The following is a 22,525-nucleotide window of genomic DNA, read 5'->3' as shown; positions in this document are numbered from 1 at the left end:
CTGGTTGAGGGAAATAAATTACTTGTTTTAATTTTGTGTTTTATTTTATTTATAATATATTTTAAACAGTTCATTTCTTAAGTTTTTATTACTAAGAGAAAAAATATTTTTGTGGTTTAAGAAAATATATTTTTCTAAAAACTATTGTTTTCAAATATATTAATAACTTACTAGTAGTTGCTCTGTTGTGAATTCCGTTCTCTCTCTGAGGAGGTCGCAGTGCAGGTGACAGAGGGTCAGCTTATTACGTCTGCTCTCTCTGCTAGTGGATAATCAACTGAGTGCAAAATGGTGTCTCACTTGTATTTATAAGTTTTACTGTGTGTCACTAATAATTTTTAAAAAAACTGCGTTCGTTGTGTTTTTTTTAATGCTTTGTTTTACTGTGGAAAATGATAATTTAAAAATGCTTTTTAACAAATATTGTTTTCATTCATTTGCTCCGTTTTGGCATCCATTTTGGAACATGTCTTTTGGTATTGTTTACATAGAAACTGTGGTAGGACAAGTTTTACAAGTGAGATGGTTAAAATGGCGCCTATGTGTATGTGTGTTATGTTTTAGTTGGTTTACTTACTTTGCGATCTAATCATGTTACAAATGTGTTTGTTCTGTTATTTAATTTTTCGTTATTTTTTAAAAACTTAGTAATGTGTGAAAACGGATTTTTATGGGGAAGTTTGAGTATTAATTTTAATACTCGAGTATTAATTTTAATACCCGAGTATTAATTTGGTAATGCGTTTCAGTCGATTTACGTACAGTTCTTCTCCACGTTTTAATACACTTCCCCACCCTAAAACCCCTAATTTCCCTGCATCCCGTGCCAGATTTTATTGTACTTTTTATTTAAAAAAAAAAAAAATCGCGTTGTAATGGTATGCGTTGTAATATACTTCGTTGTAACACCACTTTTCAGTATTTTAATAGGTTTGGCGTTGTAACAGAATTCGTTGTAAAGTACTGCGTTGTAATAGTACTAGCGTTGTAAAAAATGCGATGTAAAGGTATGCGTTGTAATAGCATGCGTTGTAACGTCATACATCCCTCCCCCTGCCTCTCCCTCTGCCTCTCTCTAAAAAAGGAGTGTAGTCTTTCTGGAAAAATTGTGGGGGGCCCATCGGTGGGTACATCGGAGGCCATCCAAAGCCCATTTGCGGTCCCTGTTGGTATGGTCGCATGTATCCTCTGGCCCAGCCTCTACCCCTGTATCTCGGTCTATAGTCGCTGTCACTACTCTCACTCCCTGAACTGGAGTGATCTGTAGCCGGATGAGTCTGATTCTTTTGTTTCGTTAGAATTTCTTTGTTCTTAATATATTCATCATTAATATAGGGGTAGACCTTTTCCCTTGAGAATTTCTTCAGGTCTTTTTGAAGTTTCTAGACTTTGGAATTAACCAAGTAGTCTTTATACTCATTGACTACTCTATTCGTCTCCTCTAGTTTCTTTTTGAACACAGAGATTTGGATCGAAGTTTTTAGATTGTCTTCACTTGCTTGTATTTGGATCAATAGATCGTCTGAGATCTTCTTCGCTGTCTCTATGATCAATATCAGCCAGTCTCGGGAGCACCTCTACGCTATCGGTGATCGTGAGTTTATTTTCTGTGGGTGAGTCAGTAAGGAGAACACCGGTCGTATTGTCGCACTGAGAAGAAAGGCTTTTGTTTGACAGGTAAATAGTGGTTAGAGACAAGGGTTATGTTCACGTTTTGTAGGTTGGCTTGGGATAATTGTGGGTTGGTAACAGTGCGTTGCGAACATGAGGGCTGAGGGTGAATATAATGTTTTGGCAGAACACCACCAGGGTGTTGTAAGCAATGTAGGGTCTTTTCATATTGCGTTAGTATATTTGTGGGTGTAATTGATACAGTTGATCTTGTTGTATTTTGCAGAAACCCCTGACGAAGAGCCTCCGGCTCGAAATGCATTGGGTTAAAGAAACAAGGCTTGCGTTGGTGTTTATTTAATTACACGTGCGGTTGTTTAGAAGCCTGGAATGGAAAGCAGCTGCATTTGAAAATGTCTAATAAACACTTCAATGGAATTTCGCTGTCTCCTGGATTTTTATAAGCACAAGATGGATTAAAACGATGTTTAAAAGATAAGTTTTTGACAAAACATGGATGATTAATGTACTGGTAAGGGAAAAGATCCCATCCAAAGCAGTGCGCCAGTCTAGTGCGGAAGTTTACCTGCCTTCGTGTTCTCATTTTGAAACAGTGACCTGGGATGGGTCATTAAGCGGTGAGCACGCAAGTTTAAATATGCATAACCAAGGATTACCAAAAAAAGGGAAGGAGTGCATTCTTAATTCAATACTTTTGCTGTTCACAATTTTTTCCGTCCCAACGAAGAGTGCACCCCAATGTTCAACGATTGATTCATTAGACTAAGATTTTGATATCGGAGACACCGAAAGAATTTACATCTGGGAGCGCCTTAAACAGACATTTACATCATATTCTGGATTACACGTGATTGCTGTATTCGATTGTATTTTGTTTTGTTTTATTGAATTCTTCTTTGATTGACTTTTTAATTTTTCAATTTGTTGCACAGGCAGATATTTTAGGAATGTTGTGGTGCTAACTTTTTTTGGGGGGATAAGGGTGCATTGAGATGCGCGATGAGAGATTGGCGCTGTTGGCGTGGAGGTTTGTGTGGTCGGTTTGATTGTTGTGGGTGTATATATGATTCTGATTGTGGGTTTGAGTCGGTTTTGAATGAGACGCGTGCAACAGGTGGTTGAGGTGCCAGTAGGACTGTTTTGTGGGTTAAGCGAGTGCATTATGGTAGTTGTGGTATTTCGGAACGTGTGGAACGATTTAATCACGTGGGTGGAGAGTTCAGGATGATTGTCGACAGGTGAGCAGGTGTGTTATTGTATATAACGGTGCGTGGGGGTGATCGTGAGTTTATTTTCTGTGGGTGAGTCAGTAAGGAGAACACCGGTCGTATTGTCGCACTGAGAAGAAAGGCTTTTGTTTGACAGGTAAATAGTGGTTAGAGACAAGGGTTATGTTCACGTTTTGTAGGTTGGCTTGGGATAATTGTGGGTTGGTAACAGTGCGTTGCGAACATGAGGGCTGAGGGTGAATATAATGTTTTGGCAGAACACCACCAGGGTGTTGTAAGCAATGTAGGGTCTTTTCATATTGCGTTAGCATATTTGTGGGTGTAATTGATACAGTTGATCTTGTTGTATTTTTCAGAAAGCCCTGACGAAGAGCCTCCGGCTCGAAATGCATTGGGTTAAAGAAACAAGGCTTGCGTTGGTGTTTATTTAATTACACGTGCGGTTGCTTAGAAGCCTGGAATGGAAAGCAGCTGCATTTGAAAATGTCTAATAAACACTTCAATGGAATTTCGCTGTCTCCTGGATTTTTATAAGCACAAGATGGATTAAAACGATGTTTAAAAGATAAGTTTTTGACAAAACATGGATGATTAATGTACTGGTAAGGGAAAAGATCCCATCCAAAGCAGTGCGCCAGTCTAGTGCGGAAGTTACCTGCCTTCGTGTTCTCACTTCTAGATAGTTGGCATTTACTTACTGTAGCTGTTTGGTACACAAACTGCACATCTGGCACTACAAAATAAGTGCACTTCTGCACATGTAACAACACTGCCAGGAAGAACTGCTGTGCTGCTGAAAGGACTGCCACTCTGCTGGACTGCTGCTTTACTGGACTCTGTCGTGTTGTGCTCATGCTTTGCTGAGCTGCCCTGCTATCTGCTGTTCCCCTGCCTGGGCAAGAAGGACTGGACTTGCATCACTTGAACCCAGAGTTGTTCCAAGGGCCTGCTGGCTGCTTACGTCTCAAGGACATAAAAGACTTGGCACTCTCCTGTTCCATCTGTTTGTGAGTCTGTCCTGCCAAATGGTGCTACCGCAGTCCCAAACCCTTGAAAACGGGCCTGGGGGTGTGCACTAGTGGAATCGACACATCCTCTCCTGCAAGAGCAGAATCAGCGTATTGTTGCTGTTTGGGAACTGGATTGTTGCATTGCATTGCATTCGGAACCCCCACATTGCACTTTTAACCACTGTTTCAAAAACCGACGCATCGCCGCCACTGTGTGGAGAAGATCGAAGCATCGCCTTATTAAGGATTAAGGTACTTTTGCTCAGTGGGCCCTGCATGGGTTCTAGTGCCGACCTGCAGTCTATCATGGGCACCCTGAACTCTTGACTTTGTACCTCAACTTCTACTAGAGTGATTTTTGTCATTTTGGTCTTGTTTCATTTATAAAATGAATAATCAATTTATTTTTCTAACCTAGTGGGGAGTCTTTTTATTGTATTTTCAGTGTGTAATTGCTTATAGTGTTGAACAACACTTTACACAGTAAAGCCTGACTGTTCTGTGCCAAGCTACTAGAGGATAAGCACAGGATAATTTTGGTTGTGTTGTGATCTACACTGACTAGGATTGTGATTCCTGCTTGGACAGGGTGCAGACCTCTGTAACGGGAAACCCAATTTTGAACAGTTCTCTTTGTAATAACGAAATATTCAACTCTGTTCCACATCGGTGGGCATTCGTCTATCATGCCCCTGGTCACTGGTAAGTGACCCCGACTCTGTCCCCTCTACTTTCAGGTTCTTCTCGACTTTGATCCAGGCTTCGATCTCTTTGGACACTTCGCATCTTCCCCGCAGCAGCACTTTTTTGCCAGCTCCCATTGAAAACGACTACACGATTTGACACCTATGCACCCGGCTTCCCTGGGTTAGGTAACTAGGTTACTCTGGTGCTCCCGTGGGTGCTGACCCTAGAACTTCCTAAGTCCAAAAGGGTTTGGTCCTAGCTCATTTCTAAGTGTCCCTAATCTTTAAAAATCTAACCGCAACTTTCCCCATAGAAGCTAACGGGAGCTGGTATGGCTGTGTTCTCACACTGCACACGGTCCCTGTGGGACCCCTGTGTCACTACATTGGGTAGTTCCTTGGGGGCCCAGTGATTCTACAGGCTCTAGGCCTTGTGTTTAGTTAAGTTGTGGTTCTTATACCACTATTTTAGTATATGGTTTGGCTTGCCCCTAGGGTCTGATGTGTATTTGTGCTATTTTACTGTAATATTTGAAGTGTAACTTATGTGTTTGGACCTCTAGCCTCATAAAGAGACTAGTACGGTGTGTTTAGTAATAAGTACATATATTTTATATATATACCTGGTGTGGTTGCCTTTCATTTAGCCATTCAAGAGATTATACACTGGTAAAACAAGCTGCTTTACATTCGTTCAAGACTTAGCCTGAAGGCTGCTCTCCATAGCTACCTCTAGGATAGCTTTTGATGAAGGTTATCTTTAACCTATCACCAATAAGGGGTTGTTTGGACTGTTGTAAGGTGCCCAATATAATTAGTGGACAGCATATACCAGGCCAACTTCTCACAGCGCACTCCCAGGTATACAATTCCCTGTAAATCTGGAAATGCATCAAAATCCATTGGAGTTGCGTAGGAACACCAACCCACCACAATGCCCCTGGAACGCCTATCTAGGGCTGAGTGGTGCAATGCAGAGATTTGCATTGTGTTGCGCTACTCCAGGTTTATGAAGCCAAGTGGCTTTTGCATGTCTTCATAAATCTATCTTAGAGGTTTACGTCATGTATATACCAGTTTGCTTTGTGCAAAAGTGATGCAAACCTCTTATAGATTTGCCCCTAAATGCTTTGTGAGGGGAGTTTGGTCAGCCTTGTTCAGTCGTTGTATGCTGAAGGTTTCATTGTCTTAAGGATTAGGTTCCACATTAATTGGGGCAAAGGATCAGTAACTATTCAGCCATTGCTTAGTTGGAAATGTGCCTCATCATTTTGGACCAGATGCAAAAGTTCAATGACAGAAGTATCAGTCATCATTAGTAATGACATCTTGCCCCATTACATCTAACTCGGCATCAGGAAATGTAGCATAAACTGCCATACGTAGGTTGGAGGTATTGAGCAGAATATGCATTGGAGACACTGAAGTGCAGGCACTCCTCTACACAGATGACATTCTCCTTCTCCTATCAAACCCTGACTCCTTGCTAACTTCAGTCATGTCCTTTATAGACCACTTCTCCTGCCTCTTGCAATACACAATTAACTGGATGAAGAGGGAGGTTTTGCCACTATTTTGAGGGACCACTAGGTCACGTTTTCAGACAAGAGACATTCAATGGCTGCCCCAGTCCTTAGTGTCCTTAAGAGGATAGTTGAGGACAACTTTTTACCCCTATGAGAGCAGACCAAAAAGATCTTCCCTCAAATGGCAACAGCTAAACCTTTCCTTCGTGGGCCAAATGCAAACTCTGAAGATTATGGTAGCAGCCAGATCCATTATGTGTTCAGTATTCTACCCTTGAGAGTGCCCTGTGCACTTCTTTTGGGAATAGAAGTGGACATCTAGTCATACATGTGGATTGGCCAGTGTGGGCAGGCATAACTGGCATAAATCTCTCAGAATTCTGCATATTTGTGTGAGGAGCGTAATCCAACATTGAGCATTTTTTTCAGAGTGCAAAATATACCCTCACATCAAAAATTACTGAAGAAAATAGCACTAAATGCCACAGGAAATGAACAGCAGTAGCCAACAGCCACTCACTGTCTCTTAGTCGATTATGCCTGTGCTGCTGTAGTAGGATTTGTGCCTCCACATAATCATGTGATTTCAGTAATTTCAAATCACTAGAGTAAAGTATAATTACTGAAATTACTCTAATTACTGCTGCATAATCAACATTTCATCCAGGCCTGGTGGCTGGCACCCTAGACTGAAGACTCACTTCTTTTGGGTTGACTGGAGGCCTCCGAATACCACTCATTTCCTTCCCTGGCTTGGCCTCCCTTCTCTTCCAGATAGCATCCCATCTGTGTGACCCCGATAGAGCGCCAGCATAGGTCCTACTGCAAGCCCCTTTGGCGTTACCTGCATCATCGTACCACCATTGGTGGGACAACCCAGTCCTTGTAGCCACAGCTACAACATTTGCGGAATCGCACAAACTGCTGGGCAATTATCCCATACTACAAATTACAGTGCTGGTGTGGCATAAAATGGATCTTCGCATTGGAGGACAGCAATTCAATTGGCCGGCTTGCAATGCGAAAAGGGTGGCGCACATTGATGGCATCCTTGACAAGGCCACTCTTAAACCATTTACATCACTTAGTGTTGAGTTCTTACTCACCCAGTAATGGATGCACTGTCAGTTATCCTACTGCCTCTGTTCAGTGATAGGTTCCCTATCAGTAGAACTCCAATTCTCACCTGTCCTACAATTCTTCAGGCTGTGGGGTGGATATACGAGACTTGTTTCTGGTTTATTTGGAGTGCTCATCAAAGGAGCCCAATCGAACCCCACCCTGGCCCTGACTCAAACGAAGTGACAGACCACCCTAGTCAGGGATTACACTCAGGAAGACCCAGCTGACCTGCATCACTTCTATGAGGCGCATTAAATTCAAATACTTCCAGATATTGCATGAGTGGTACTGCACCAGCTGAGTCTATTTCCTCGTAAAAAATGTTGGAGATGTTCAGGGGATAATTGCAATTTAATACACATACTGTGCATCTGTCAGAGTCTTCAGCTCTACTGGGGGTCAGTATAGGTGCATTTACAATAGTTCCAACCTCGGTCTATACCTACCTCCACCCATCTGGCTCTACTTTATAATGTTGCGGATGCTCCTGCAATGGATGTTAATACCCATTGATGGCTGGTTACTTTGTTGGTGGTGGCAAAGATATTTATCCTCCATCACTGGTGTCTGCCTACATGTCCCACTCCCTCAGAACGGATGATAGAACTCCACTGAGTAGCTCTACATGAAAGGTTTACATATAAGCTTAACAACAAACTAGAATCCTTCACAAGGGCATGGGGAGCTTCCCTTAAGGTAGGTAATACACAGGAATAACCCCCAAGTCGGAATTCTGCCTTGCCAGATCGGTTCGGGTGAGGGTGCACATCAGATGGCAGGGTGATGGCCCATGACATAGAGTTTTTACTTGCAGTTCCATTTTCATTGTGCAAGATGCTGAAGTTAGCGGTCATGACATCCTACCCTCACAGTAGTACTTTGTGGTTCTCCTTTGGGCTATTGATTCTTGATTGGACCACACCTCACTCTATGATCGATATGTTTTCTTTTCATCTGTACTTTCTTGGGCATTCTTTCATGAACTACTTGAAACCACATTCTTATATACACATTTGCAGGAAGCCATTATCAATTAGCTATATATTAATTAACCCATACACATTCACTCATGTCACTTTTTCACTTATTGAATAACTATTTTCTTTTAAAATTCCCATTAAAACAAACCTTTTAACCTGTTACAGCAGTATATTTCATTGAAAACTTCTTTCCAGGAATACATTTTTAATCACAAAAAAACAAAGTACAAGTCTCATGAATGGTTTCTTATACTGTGATAAAACCATAGATAACACGTGTTCCGCTGTTCAACAACTACTTCTTCGGGGCTGTGAAAAGTGGACATACAAAGCACAATAAATATGACATTATCAACAGCATTCAAATGTTTTATTTATTTCAAATAGAATTTTAAAAGAAAATTGTTTTTATTTTCAATATAAGAAAAGGCAAAAAGAGTCAAGGTGTTAGGGTTAATTATTATGTAGCTAATTGTTAATGGCTATACGTTTCCTTACAACATATCTGTTTATTGCGTCACTGACTTACCGTGTTGTAGCCTAGTGCAGGGCTGTTTACATCTGTAATCTATAATCCAACTGATCCCACATCCTTACCTGCTGTTCCAGCCTTCCACTGTATCAAGCCCCTTTTTCCCTGTTGTGACTTTATTGATACTATTTACAGCCCCCACTCTTTATTTACACTGATTTTGTATGGTTCAGACTCATCTGGATTACAGAAGATCGAACCTTCATGGAATGAATGGTCACCACATTGGGTGGGGTTGTTTCTCTCGCATGTCTGCTGAGTAGCAATGCTTCTTTTATGTCATGATGCTTATTTTCCCTGAAAATATAAATAAAGGTGGCAAAAAAAGGAAATGTGGCAAATTGAGAAAAAGCCCATCCCTCCAGCCCACATCACCACACTATCTAAACGTGCCCCATAGGTAGCTCTTGTGTGTGCTGCAAGGAGGTATCATGGAGAAAGAAGTAGGGCCCTTCACAAACTGCTTTAGTGCAATCATAGAAAGTGTTCCTCAAGACCTATTGTGGCATTAATCACTTTACTAAGAGAATTTGTCTGGGATTCCGGTTCTAAACAGCACAGACTTGGTGTTTTAGGTGCTTTGCACACTTTATTTAACAATATACTGTTTTATAAACTGCGCCATGAGCTCCACCTTTTTTTACTGGGATTAAGTCCAAACCACATTCCCACTCCAATAGTGGAGATTATGCATTGCATATGCAAATCTGCATTCAGTTTTCACAGTGCACAGAGAGCTCCACATTGTTCAATGGATTTAAACCTGATGGCTGTGATAATGTTTGATAATGTATGTTGGTCTTATTCCTCCTCCTATTGAAGTTATACCTTTAAATGTTCAGACTAGGGGTTCAAGTGCCAAATGCTCTTTATGTGAGATCTAGGAGTTGTGCAAATGTCATCTTGGGTCTGATCCTGTTCAATATGGATAGGCCCAAATATACAAGGCTGCTGTAATATCTGTCAAAATCTCATTACTAGCAGAGTTGGCCCAAGATCACACCTCCAAACACCATAGCTTTGGCATTTTTAATGATGACATGATTTATCTAAAAACTACAGAGAAATGGTCCCCAGACTTACATTCTACATGATGACACGATGGAGGGTTGTGTTCCCTCTAAATGATGCTATGGCTTCATTTGGTGGGATTGTCCCATTCAGTCCCAGTGGAGCCCTTCTGTTTAGGAACACTTCTTTACTGCATGCAGAAGTCGTAGGAAAGGCCATCCCTGGAAGCTTGGTTGGCTCTCTGAGCATCTCCACTTATGCCTGTAATTTGAAGCATAACACGAAGAGATGAATCAAAGCTTGGGGCATTGTTTTGCTTGTTCCCTCTTCTACCCTTCTTTTTGCACCATCCTGTTCCTAGGTTGCTCTCTTTCCTGAGGTTCTGTGTCTACTGTGGTCTCCCTGTGTTACTTTAGAATCAATCATTCATTTGTAAAGCACACTACATACCCGGGAGGGTCTCAAGGCACTGGGGGATGGGGGGGCGCTACTGATCGAACAGGAATGTCTTGAGCATCCTCCTTAGGGTCAGCAGGTCTTGGGTCTGTCGTAGGCTCAGTGGGAGGGTGTTCCATGTCTTGGCGGTGAGGTGGGAGAAGGATCTCCCGTCGGTGGTTATTCTTCAGATGCGCGGGACAGTGGCTAGTGAGAGGTCGGCGGAGCGTAACTGGCGGTTGGGAATTGTGTATCTGTGTGAGAGACAGTGTCAGTGAAATAGCGAGCATGTTTTGCCTGCAGGTTTTACAGACAACCCCCTGCACGACCCCAAAAGCTACACTGCCCCACTTTCCTCTCTCTCCTTGTGGGCCCACGCTTCACCATGCTTCCTCTCTTCTCCTGCTTCAGGCGTCGTCAGAGCTGCACGTCGTTGTTTGGAAACGGAAGCGCCTCCTTTTCCAAACAACGATGTGAATAGTCAGGAAAGTAATTGACTTTGCTAAGTAACGGTATATGCGAAGTAAAAACATCCAAACTTAAAGCATGCAAAGTAAAATATTCTGCTTAGTAAAAAATGGTAAGTCGTAGTAGTGGTCGCAAAGTAATGGTAGATTACCAGTGTTAAAGGAAAGTAAAGATCATTTTAGCTGTACAGCGGTATAGGAGGGTGAAGGTAATTTTAGGGTTTATGCGTGGTCAATCATAAAGGGTGGTAAAGGAAACTTTAGGGTTGGGGAGTGGTAAAGGGAGGTCATGATAATTTTAGGGTTTGGGGTCGGTTGTGGTGAGGGGAAGTCAGGAGAAAATTAAGAAATCAGGAATAATATGTATATATATTGGGGGTGGGTGCACTTCAAATAATTATGTGAAATCACATCAAAATTACATGATATTATGCAAATTATGCAGGGAGTGTAACACAGCATTTTGCATTATTTTCACTATGCACAACGCACCTTTGTGTCAAAAAGTTACTGAAGGATGCATTTTGTTCTAAGAAAAAATGCTAAAAGCAATAGAACGTGAACATCATCAGCCAATGTTTCCTCTTGTTTGTTGTGTGTATTGTTACTGTGATCCTGCAGTAGATATTGGTGCTAAAATACTCATAATTACAGTTATAGTCTGAGCATGATTTTCAGACAGTACAGCTTGGAAACATTGAGAAGGGCTTTCTTCCTTCTGGTTCTGAGCTGTGCTGTCTAAAGTAATCAAGCAAAGACAGCAACATATCAGTTTAAATGAATGAACTTTACACAGAGCAAGAGCATACAAAACAGATCTGTACCTTTGCATTTACAATCATGGGCCATATCATGAATGGCTGTGCTGGCTCAGAGGAGAGCTCAGCATCTCCTTTCATGCATCTGCAGTGCAGTGTTTAAAGTGAACTAATTTAACCCAATCTTTCTCTAGGCTGAAGCTTGAATTTCAGACAATGCTTTTGTTAGTTCTTTATTGCAGACCCCCCTGAAATTTCTACTATGGAGTGGCTGCAAGGGGCTTTTTTCCCTCTCCATACTTGGAGCCCTGGGATACCCCTGAGTGGTCCTCTTAATCACATATTACACCATTCCGACATCAGTCAGATAGAATGGAAAACATTGGCCAGCCAGAGAAGAAAACCTGAGCAGCAGAAAGTTGGAGCTAGGCCGTGGTCAAGGTGGTCCATTTTTAAAGAATTCCTGTTTGTCATTGTATACTTTGCTTAACACGTATCATGTAGTTGCATCTTCTGATCGTCATTACTGCTTCTGTGTGCTCTACAGTTTATGGAGAGTCGCAAGATATGAGGGGTGCTGCATTCAATAAAGTCTAAGAAACTATGGGACAGATTTATTAAAATGTAAGCAATATAGTATAAATTGACATATCTGTTCGACATTTGTTTATAATTATCCATCAAAGGCTCAAACATTGATGCACACAGGCTATGTCAGACATTCCTAAGGTTATGTCAGAAATTCCCCAATTCAGATAAGCTTCAGGATAAAAAGTTCATCAAGTGACCACTTGGGAGGAGGAAAACTTCACCCAGGTCATAGAACCAGACCATAGATCCTGTTGAGCATAGCACCAGATTTCACCACGACTGAATAAGCCTCCAGCAAGATCTCAGAGGCTCTGGGAAGCATTTTGCCTTCACTAACTGGTGCCATGATGGTGTTCTCACACATGCAGAATCTCCTTGCTCTTTGGCTAGTGCTTGAAATAATTGGCAAACTATTCTAAACAGACAACAAAGTGTGTTGTCCAGGTATTTGCACCAATTTCGAAACTCAGGCTTAACATGTAATCATCTCCTAGAACTAGCATAGCACTTACAGACAATGTTACAACAATTATTCCCTGTTTTCAGGTTTATTGAAAAGCTTACCTGCTTTTAATTTTAATGTTCTATAATGATACCAATAGTGGTGTACTAGTTACTGGAGTTTTTAAAATAGTTATTTTGAAATAACTATGTTCAAATGCGTATTCCATTTCTAGGTGATCTTGAGAGTGTAAATTATTAATGAACTATAGTTTAGATTACCTCTGCTTCCTGTAACCCAAAATCAGCTATGCCTCAGGTGGGGTTCAATGGGGCTACAATAACCTGTCTTTTACATTCAGTCATTGGTGCATTGAACTCAGTTCCCTTGTGTCACCCGTGGGTGTGAAAACAAACCTTATAGAAGTAAGCCAAAATATTAGTTTCGGCAACACTTTATCTGTACTAATGTGTATGTTGTGTTTTGCATGTGTTGACAGATGACATGAGGTCATGCCTGAGAGCTAACACTGCCTTTAAGGGATACCTAAAAAATAACTGCATTATACAATTGTATATCCCAGCCTTAATAAATCTCAGACAACATATTTCCACTGAGTACTGAATGGATCAATGGTTTTGGCTCGGTCTTAAAGAAATGTTCTCCTCTTGATCTATGTAGTTGGGCAATGGTTGAACATCTATGTATGCCATGTTGAGCCAGAATTCATTCAGTAGTTTATATAAAGTGATCTGAGGGATTTAGCTGGGAATATTGTGGACTGTTACCAACCAAAAAGCCAGGGATCTCAGTGAGTAAATCCACAGAATGTTTCAGTGATTATTGCTGGAGGGAAGGAACATTTCTCAGCCGCTTGTTTATGCTCAGCTCTAGCTCAATAAGAGTTAATTTGCAGTGTGCACCCATGCATATTTTGGCTAAAAGAGAATACGTTACCTCCTTCAATAAATAGTACATGTAATTTTACATTTTACAAAAAAACTGAGACCGGCTGGAATGAAGCAAAGTGCACATAAAAGAACACACCAAAGTGCATGCCTACTTTGCTTTGAATTAAACTTGTTGACAAATCCACAATGGGGAGTGTGAGCTGGCCCACCAATGACAACATAGATATTGTTTTTTCTGATCTCACGTGCTCAAACACTGGATTAAATAGTGTGAGCACTGAGACATACCTGTAGGCAGAATATAGAGTTCCAATGCAGGGAGAGGGCAGGAATATGACACATCTAAGTAGCTATGGCACATTTTTGCTCTTTCCCTGTCACACAACGCAGCACAGCAAGCTGTCCTACTGCATTAAGTGAAGGACACCTTTATATTATGCACATGTTGTAGAAAATAAATACTTTAAAACTAAAATAATATTTGTTTCTTCTTCTCAGTGTTGGATAAAATCTAAACCTTTTACCTTGTCTTTATATAGGAAAAGTAATCTTTTTGAAAGTCATATTTCTGAAGTAACTTTTATTTATTTTTTATTTGGTATTTTTAAAAATCACAACTTGTCACCTTCCGGTTCCATCAGAGTGCTGAATAGTGTTACTGCCCCCTTTGTGTTTAGGTTTTTGTTAATGCCTTGTGTCCAAACTTGGCATTTCTGACTTTCTCTTTCACAAGGAAAAAGAAAAAGCCTGAGGCTCAAAACAGGAGAATAGTGGGAGAGAAGGGTTTTCAGAGATGTTGGATGCTTTGCAGAGCTTGTCTCATAGGATCCAGCCCACGGGTGCTAATTCAGTTTACTAATCTATGTCAAACACACCCTACAATCATTTTAAAACTTTACATGCCTACAGCTTCAAATGTATATGTATGTAAGTGCTAAGATGTAATTTACTGTTCACAGATGGCAATGAGGAGCACCCACTTACTCGCTGTGCGTTCTTAGAAGAGAGGATTTGGGCAGAAAAATATAACCAGTGATATATTCTGTCTACAGTTGTTTGACTATATTTTGGAGAAAAAAAGGATTGAGGTACGAAGCTAGCATTTTGTATATGTTCTGTCAGAGAGCCAGGGCTCCTTACCTTCGGAAAAGACTCACATCAGTCTGAAGAATTCTAAATCACTGCAAACGTTATCTCTTCTAAACCAGATCCAACAAATAAGGATGCTGATGCACCGAATCTGCCTTTCAAGCCAGATTTAGAAACGAGAACAGAACCATATTAAAAAGGTCACCTAAATGGATCTGGTTTTGGTAGCACATTAAAACAACCTGCAAGTGCCAGAAAGCGCTGTGAAATTCATGTTACTGAATATTTCCCAGCAGGATTTTCCATTCAAAACTGTATGCGCACCAGCAGCCTTTTTATTCACTTCTAGTCCCCAATGGGATGTTATCCCCAAAGCTGTCAAGGGCAATTACGAGGTTGTCTCACCTGCAGAACCCAACAATTAACAATTAATGTTCTCATTAAAGTTTGTTCAGCTTCCCCAGTAAAAAGCTTTCTGAAACAAAGGCTAAACTCTAAAAAATATGTAATGATAGAATGTTCAAGGTTTGATCATGTCCATGAGTCACATAGAAATGCTTTTTGGATGGTTACCTTCTTCAACTGTTTTTCAATATAACTACTCATATTGGGACTTGTCCATGTGTTTCTGTATGGACTGTGGTTCCAGTCAGCAGGAAGATGCTTCAGGCATTCATCACATTTTAACTAATCAATACAACAAAGTGTCAAAATGTGCTTTCAAGATGGATGCCATACTCTCTCTATGATACAATAATTCTGCGTAGTCACCTGGCAAATCATATTCCCAGAGATGGAGTCAATGAATCTCCTGCGATGATGAAGGGCAAAAGGAGCCTGAATTACAGCTATAGATACTTTCTCTCGTAGACCCCTAATCAGGGTCAGCAATCTCAGTGTCATTATGTGAATCAACTATTTCAACAATAGGTCATTTAGCCACGACTCACTAGATGAGTCACAAATTCCATTAACTGCTACTTACCCCATCTCAGCCATGGCTATGCACCCCTGATTAAAAGTAATTATATGATGAAACAATATATGTATTTTACATATCCTAGACACGCTTACAGCTTGCCGTCATACAGATTTGCAAAAGCCTCATCCATCCTATCAAAATCTGCATGCAGTGGTCTAATTTTGAGAACATGCCCAAGGGTGAAAGGTTGCCCCATCAAAGTGGCAGGTAATCTTGAGACAAAAATTCCCGAGTCACTACTCTATGCCACTTCACACTACTCCCCTCTACTCCACTCTACGATATTCCATTCTACAACACTGTACTCCATTTTATGCCACTCCACTCTCGACAATCTATGGCGTTCCACTCTATGACATTTCTCTCTATTACATTCCACTCTACGAAAAGGAGTGTAAGGCACTTTCCTCCACTCTACTCTGTGACAGGCCTGGGCATAATTTGTACTCCATGAGCAGAATAGGAGAAATTGTCCACTCCACTTTACTCTCCTAATGCTGAGTTCCTGCAAAATTTTGCCAACTGCTGCGTGGCAGAATTTTTGTCTTGTTTAAGCTATTTTATGCCAATGTAGTGACAATGGGTACAACGCAAGGAATCGGAATGGGAGCTGGGGAGCACAAGTGAGATTTTGCATTTGCTAGTGTGGTTTCCGTTTGCTAGGAGGTCTTACTGTGAAGTTTTAAATGTAGAAAGTCACAGTCAAAGGGCTGCTTCCTTAGTAGATTTTGTACTAGAGCTACAGCAAAATATTTTAGAAAAAAACATGCTTAAATTTGCCCTGATGTTCAGTACGGAACATGCTGCTGTGCTAAATTCGGAGGGCAACCTGCATTTGCCACCCATTGGCGGGATTCTACAGAATCTCTCAGAATTTTTATACAATGGAGTGCAATTCCATGATTCCCACTCTGGCTTACTCTATGACACTTCACTTAATGACACTCCACTCTACAACATTCTATTCCACTCTATTCCACTCAATGCCACTCCACTCTACAACACTCAACTCCACTCTATGCAATGGTACGACATTATACTAAATGCCACTCCACTTTAAAACATTCCAATCAATGCCATTCTACCATAATACCCTCCACTCTAAAACAATCCACTCCAATCTATGACTCTCCACCGTACTCTACAGCATGTGACTCCACTCTACACCACTCTATTCTAGAACACTCAACTCAAGTGTATGCCCCTCAAGTCTCCTCAATTGTACTCCACTCTACTCCACTCTACAACACTCTTCAACACTCTATTCAGCGACTCTCCACTATGAGATTCAAACTCCACTGAATGACACTCCACTCTATGACACTATACTTCATTTATGCCTCTAAACTCCACAACACTCTACACCACTCTATGCCACTCTGCCAGACAATATATTACTCCACAACACTCTATGAAACTTCAAACCTCTCCACTCTATGCCACTATACTGTACTATACCATAATCCACTACACTTTATGTCACTCTACTCTAGAACACTCTACTCCACTATATGCCCCTTCACCCTACACCACTGTACTCCACTCTGTTTCACTCTAGGACACTTTACAATACTCCACTCTATGACACGCTGCTTTATGACATTCCACTCAACGACACTTCACTCTATGACACTTCCCTTCAATTTACTCTATGACACTACCTTCAATGACACTGACTCCAATCTACAACACTCTACTCCACTGTATGCCAGTACACTCTACAACACTCTACTCCACTCAATGCCAATGTATCACACTCTATTCAATGACAAACTACTTGACAACACTCAACTCGATTACACTCCACAAGATAACACTCCACAATACAATGTAAAACACATTTTAAAAAAACAATTAAAATTCAATAAAAAAATAAAGGTTTAAGCTAAGTTTCAGTTGGGAAAATCTATACATTTTAGTTACACAAAACCAACTTCAACTACATAAACAGAAATTTTAAAGTTATGGTTATAACTTACATTTATAATTTTTGTCCCTTTTGAAATGTACTATAACTTGCACACCTTCGTACACAGTGTTGTCAGCCAGTTATCCACAATACATCTACTATAACGTATGCCTTCCCCATGCAGAGCTTATACCCTTTCATATTATATCACTCATAGAATGTTAAATGATTTCATTCATAACAAGACTCATGACATCTCAAATGAATTCATTTATAAGAACAAAGTGCATTGTAGCGGGCTGAGTTATAGTAAATATATTGTGGCTAGAGAGTTGACAACTCTGTGAAAGGAGGTGTGCAAGTACGTTTTGAGTAAGGCAGAAACTTATACCTATAATGTAGAATTCCTAATGTTTGTATGTTTGTGTAGTTTAACTTGATTTTGTACACAAATGATGAGTCTGAGTGTGTGTGTGCGTGTGAGTATGATTTTGTAAGAACATCCACACTTTACTTACATGCTGTGCATTGCACAGCATGACTTCTAAGTATTATTAAACTATCCTCACCAATTAAATTGCACTGATGGCATCTCCACACCCAGTCAGTAACTGCCAGGCAGGAAGCTGTGGACACACAAGACCAGCAAAGGGAAGGAGTCTGATTCAACTTGTGAAACTGCCTATCAAGGACAATTTTTTAGGATCCAATAATTTTGGCCATCTCTTGGTCTTGTGATTGCAGATATTCCCCTAAGGCCACACGTCTCATCATGTGCCTGTCCACATATCCCAAATGGCATGTATCTATCTTGTCTTTCTGATTTGTTGCTACCTGCCGGTGGACAGTAGCTCAGACTACCAGTAAGTGTGAGCTCAGCATGATTTGCTTTTAAGGCCACAGACTTGTCTTGGTAGAGCTGAATTTTAAACCAAATTACTTGCCACAGTTGAATTTGGGCAAATTGATCTGATTCAGATAACTGCTTGATACTCCCCTATGAACTAGTTGTATTTACATTATTTGTTGATTTTAATAATTTCATTGATGAATGTTGCCACCGGTGCTTTAAGAAGAACAAATGTTTAATAATTTTATCAAATGTTCCTTGGAGGGCCTCCGAGGGAATGACGGTCAAGTGCCAAGGCCCACTGCAAAATGTCATTACAATCCAATTCAATTTTCACCAATGTCACTGAACTATTACATTTATCATCACAATATTTTGTACTCAATTTCATGAAAAATATGTGAGGGGAAACTCCAAACCATACATCTTTAAATATTGTCAAATCTGCTGACTGGCATTCATCTAGTCGAATTGAAAAAATACGTATGATCACACATTTCAGAGAAATTCACGGTTGTGCAATGACTTCCACTAAAATTGCATGTGCGGTGAATAATGCTGCCACACTGTATGAAAGTCACTTTCATCACTGTGTCTTTCAATTGTCTCCTAGAATAACACCAATAATACAAAAATCACACCTTACTCATTCTTAGTCTACTACTAAATTACTTGAAACATTACATTATATTAAGTACATTTATTTTTAAAGTATTCTTATTCAAATAATAACACTGATTGTATCAATTTCTGAATCATTTTAAATTGATTTAATTAAGAAAAACCATTAATAAAGACTATTGTCAATCCTTACCTGCGACAAAAAGTGATCAAAATTTATTGAATATAATGTTTTTTCACAGGATGATCTATTTTGTATTCTTTTTACTTCTTAAGGCATTTGTAAACTTCATGTTCTTCAGACTGTATATAATGGAGTTACACGGAGGAGTAACAATGATATAAGACAGATACATTATTTTGGTGTTTTTAATTACATGCATTGAAGTTGAACACATATATATATATAGAACACACAAACCCATAGAACACAATAACCACAGTCAGTTGAAAGGTTCGCATGGAGAAGACCTTATATCAACCATCTTTCAACTGAATTTTTCAGATAGTTGATATGATGTTGTTGTATGATGCGATGATTAGGATGAATGGTGTTAGTCCAACAATAACACCACTGATGTATGACAGTGCCTCAACTGCGAGAGTGCTGGAACAAGTAAGCTTAAAACAAGCATGTTCAATTGCAGAAGAAATAGTTGCTTGTGTGAGATATGCAGAAGGAGAGCCCAAATGTTAGGATGGTTTGTGGCAGTGGGATTATAAAACTTACAACATAGCTTCCAGTTGCCATCTGCATGCACAAAAATGTATTCATGTGGTTGTGTATCATAGGGGATTGCCGATGGCTACATACCAATCATAAGCCATGATTGTGAAGAAAAGAAACTCTGTAGACACCACGAGCGCCAAAGATATAGTTGCAATAGACATCATGTAAGAGAGACATGGAAGCCTTTCAGAAAGAAATGTGACATAATGGGTAGGAAAGTGACTTATATGCACGTAATGTCAAGGACGGACAAGTTTGTGAGGAAAAAATACATTTCCCATCAAATAAATCAGTAAAAATGCAACAAAAATGGGGATTTGCAGTTGATGAACATCAGAAAATCTGATGATCACAAAGAGCCTAATTATGTGCTTGGCGCGGTGGTGGCGGTTCGGCCACCACTGAACTGGTGATCCAACTGCCAAATTAAAACTGGTGTCAGATCACCAAAGAAGCACCGCTTCCACCATGGATCAGAGATCCCTGGCAGTGGCGCAGCTGTCAAAGGGCTGCAATATGCTTGGTAGTGCCCTGCAGCACAGCCAGGCATATTATGCCTTTCCTCACTCTAGTGGTTTCATGGAGCTTTACAGGGCCCCTTTTTGCCCCTGAGCCCAGGTATGCATGCAGGGGGGGCACATGTTGTTCCCCCCTGTGTGCACGCATCCCATTCCTGCACGACATGGACTGCACAGTCCATACTGTGCAGGAAAGTGCACTGGTGGTCCCGCGGCTGAGCAATTTAAGGCTCACATATGTGTCTTTAAACTGCACCGCCACTGGACTGCCATGCCATCAACCTGAAAGGCCACTATTTTACTCATAATCTGGTGGGTGGTGGTGAGGTTTGTGTGGTGCTAGAGCGGGGTGGTGGCCAAAGATTTGGTGATTCCTTTATATTACCAAATAGTGTTTCGGTAAATAGGTACTCACTATTAGGTAATACTACTCCATTCGTTCGGATGTCCTTAAAGGCCCATAGGTGTGAATGGTTTTGCATTAGCTAATTTGTGATTACCTGATTGGTAATCGCAAATTAGGCAATGCAAAGCCAAGGGTTCCCGGGGGCCTTAGGCCCCCCTGAAGTATCCCAAAAAAAGAATGAGCACATGTAAAGTGCACACATTTCCTAAGGGCATGAGTGTGCTATATGGCTCTTTGAAAAGTGCAATAATATGCATTTTTCAAAATGTGCATATGATTAACATGGACTTAGAGTCAATGGTCTTAGCATTTTCCTAAATGCAGCTTGCATTTAGAAAATGCTTGGTACATGTGCTAAGGGAATAGCAAATTTTGATTCCCTATTTGTAGTTGCAATTTTATGTTATCGTTATTTTTGTGATTACCTAAAATTGTGACTACAAAGCCTTTCATACATCTTGAAATTGCTATTTTGCAAATGCAAATTGACAAAAATATCGATTTGTACCATTTGCGAATTAAACATTGTGAGATACATGCAGCCCTTTGAAGGACTGGGCTATTCTAAGGCCCAGCGGTGCCAGGGGACAACACCTGAAACCTTCGTGGGTTACCTGTTCCGGCGTACAAAACACAGAGACATGGGACACTTCCTGCGGCGTCAAAGATCAGCGTTTATTTACTGCAGGGATACAGAAATCGCAAGAAGTACACAACGTGTAGGTTCTGAGAGACTGCTTCAAATTGCTAAAGTGGATCGCTCGTTTTATATACATCTTCGTCATTGCACAACATGGCAAACAAAAGGTTACAACTCAGTTCCCACAGTAAACTTCAAAAGGGTCGCATTCATGTTTCAGAAACCCGGAACATAATTACAGCAGCATTGCCGGTTCCCAACTGTAAAAGCACATTATCCCCACATTAAGCACATTCCATTCCGACTGTAAACGAATTAGGAGAAGGGACAGAAACAGATGCAAAGGAAAAACAAGGATGCACAACAGATTGGAAAAGAGTGTAGAGAGCAATATCGAAACTTGATTGCAGGATGAAAGGACTCTTGCCTAATGCATGCATGACTGAAACAATAGACCAGCACGGCAAGATGAGCCTCGAGCGGAGCCATCTGCCTTTGCAGTGTCATCCCCCTCATCATAAAGACACCTTCAAAGGAACACGTGTCCTCCGCGAAGGCTTGGGAATCCCAGGGTCACAAAGCGGACAGTGTCCGTTCGCTGGCTACTTGAGGGCAAGAGACAAAATGGATGCCGTATCTAAGATGGAACCCGAGGGTTCAGATGGACGTACCCAGGAATGAGACGAACCGTACATAGTAGCGTAGCGAAAACGCGTACACCCACTAAACTCGTCATTTGCGGTTCGTAGATACCAAACTCGTCCATATTCGAACAAACCCAAAAAATGTCATTACGATTCTCACGGAACCTCAGACGCTCCTTTTGCCCTCATGTAGGCAAGCACTAGTCGAGATCAGAATCGATTTCGATATTCATCAAATCGTTCAGTTGTTGCTGGAACATCATTCTATCCATCAATGTCTCCTTGGTAACTGATGGCCGCCTTATACACGTTGTAGCACAGAGACATCATAAGGCAGGACCACACTGCACACAAAGACAACACGTGAACAGAAACGTTACAACAACCCCTACGATCATCAGAATCTTCCAACCCCAAGTTGATATCAGGCCCCAAACCCATCCTAGAAGTGTCCAACCACCTTCGTCCACGTGTATGGACTCGGAGATCTTATGTAACTTCGAGATGGCTTGGTAAACAGTTGGAGCGTTGTCAGGGATGAAAATGCAACAGCTCGAATGAATCACTTTGCACACACCACCTCTATCTGCAAGAACAACATCTAGAACCATACGGTTCTGCAACGTCATGAGTCTATCCGCCTGAAGTTCTGCTGTTAAATTACCAAGAGCACTCGCAGTTATGTTAGCAGTCAATTCTACCACACGGGTCAACTGTCTCAGGTTCCTACTATTAACCATAGGTCCCCAAAACGGCAAGAAACCCTTAAAGAAATCTCCTGCTTCTTGACCAGCAGTATCCTCT

This window comes from Triturus cristatus, chromosome 7 (assembly GCF_964204655.1).
Source record: "Triturus cristatus chromosome 7, aTriCri1.1, whole genome shotgun sequence".
Lineage (NCBI taxonomy): Eukaryota > Metazoa > Chordata > Amphibia > Caudata > Salamandridae > Triturus > Triturus cristatus.
This window is presented reverse-complemented; position numbering follows the sequence as displayed.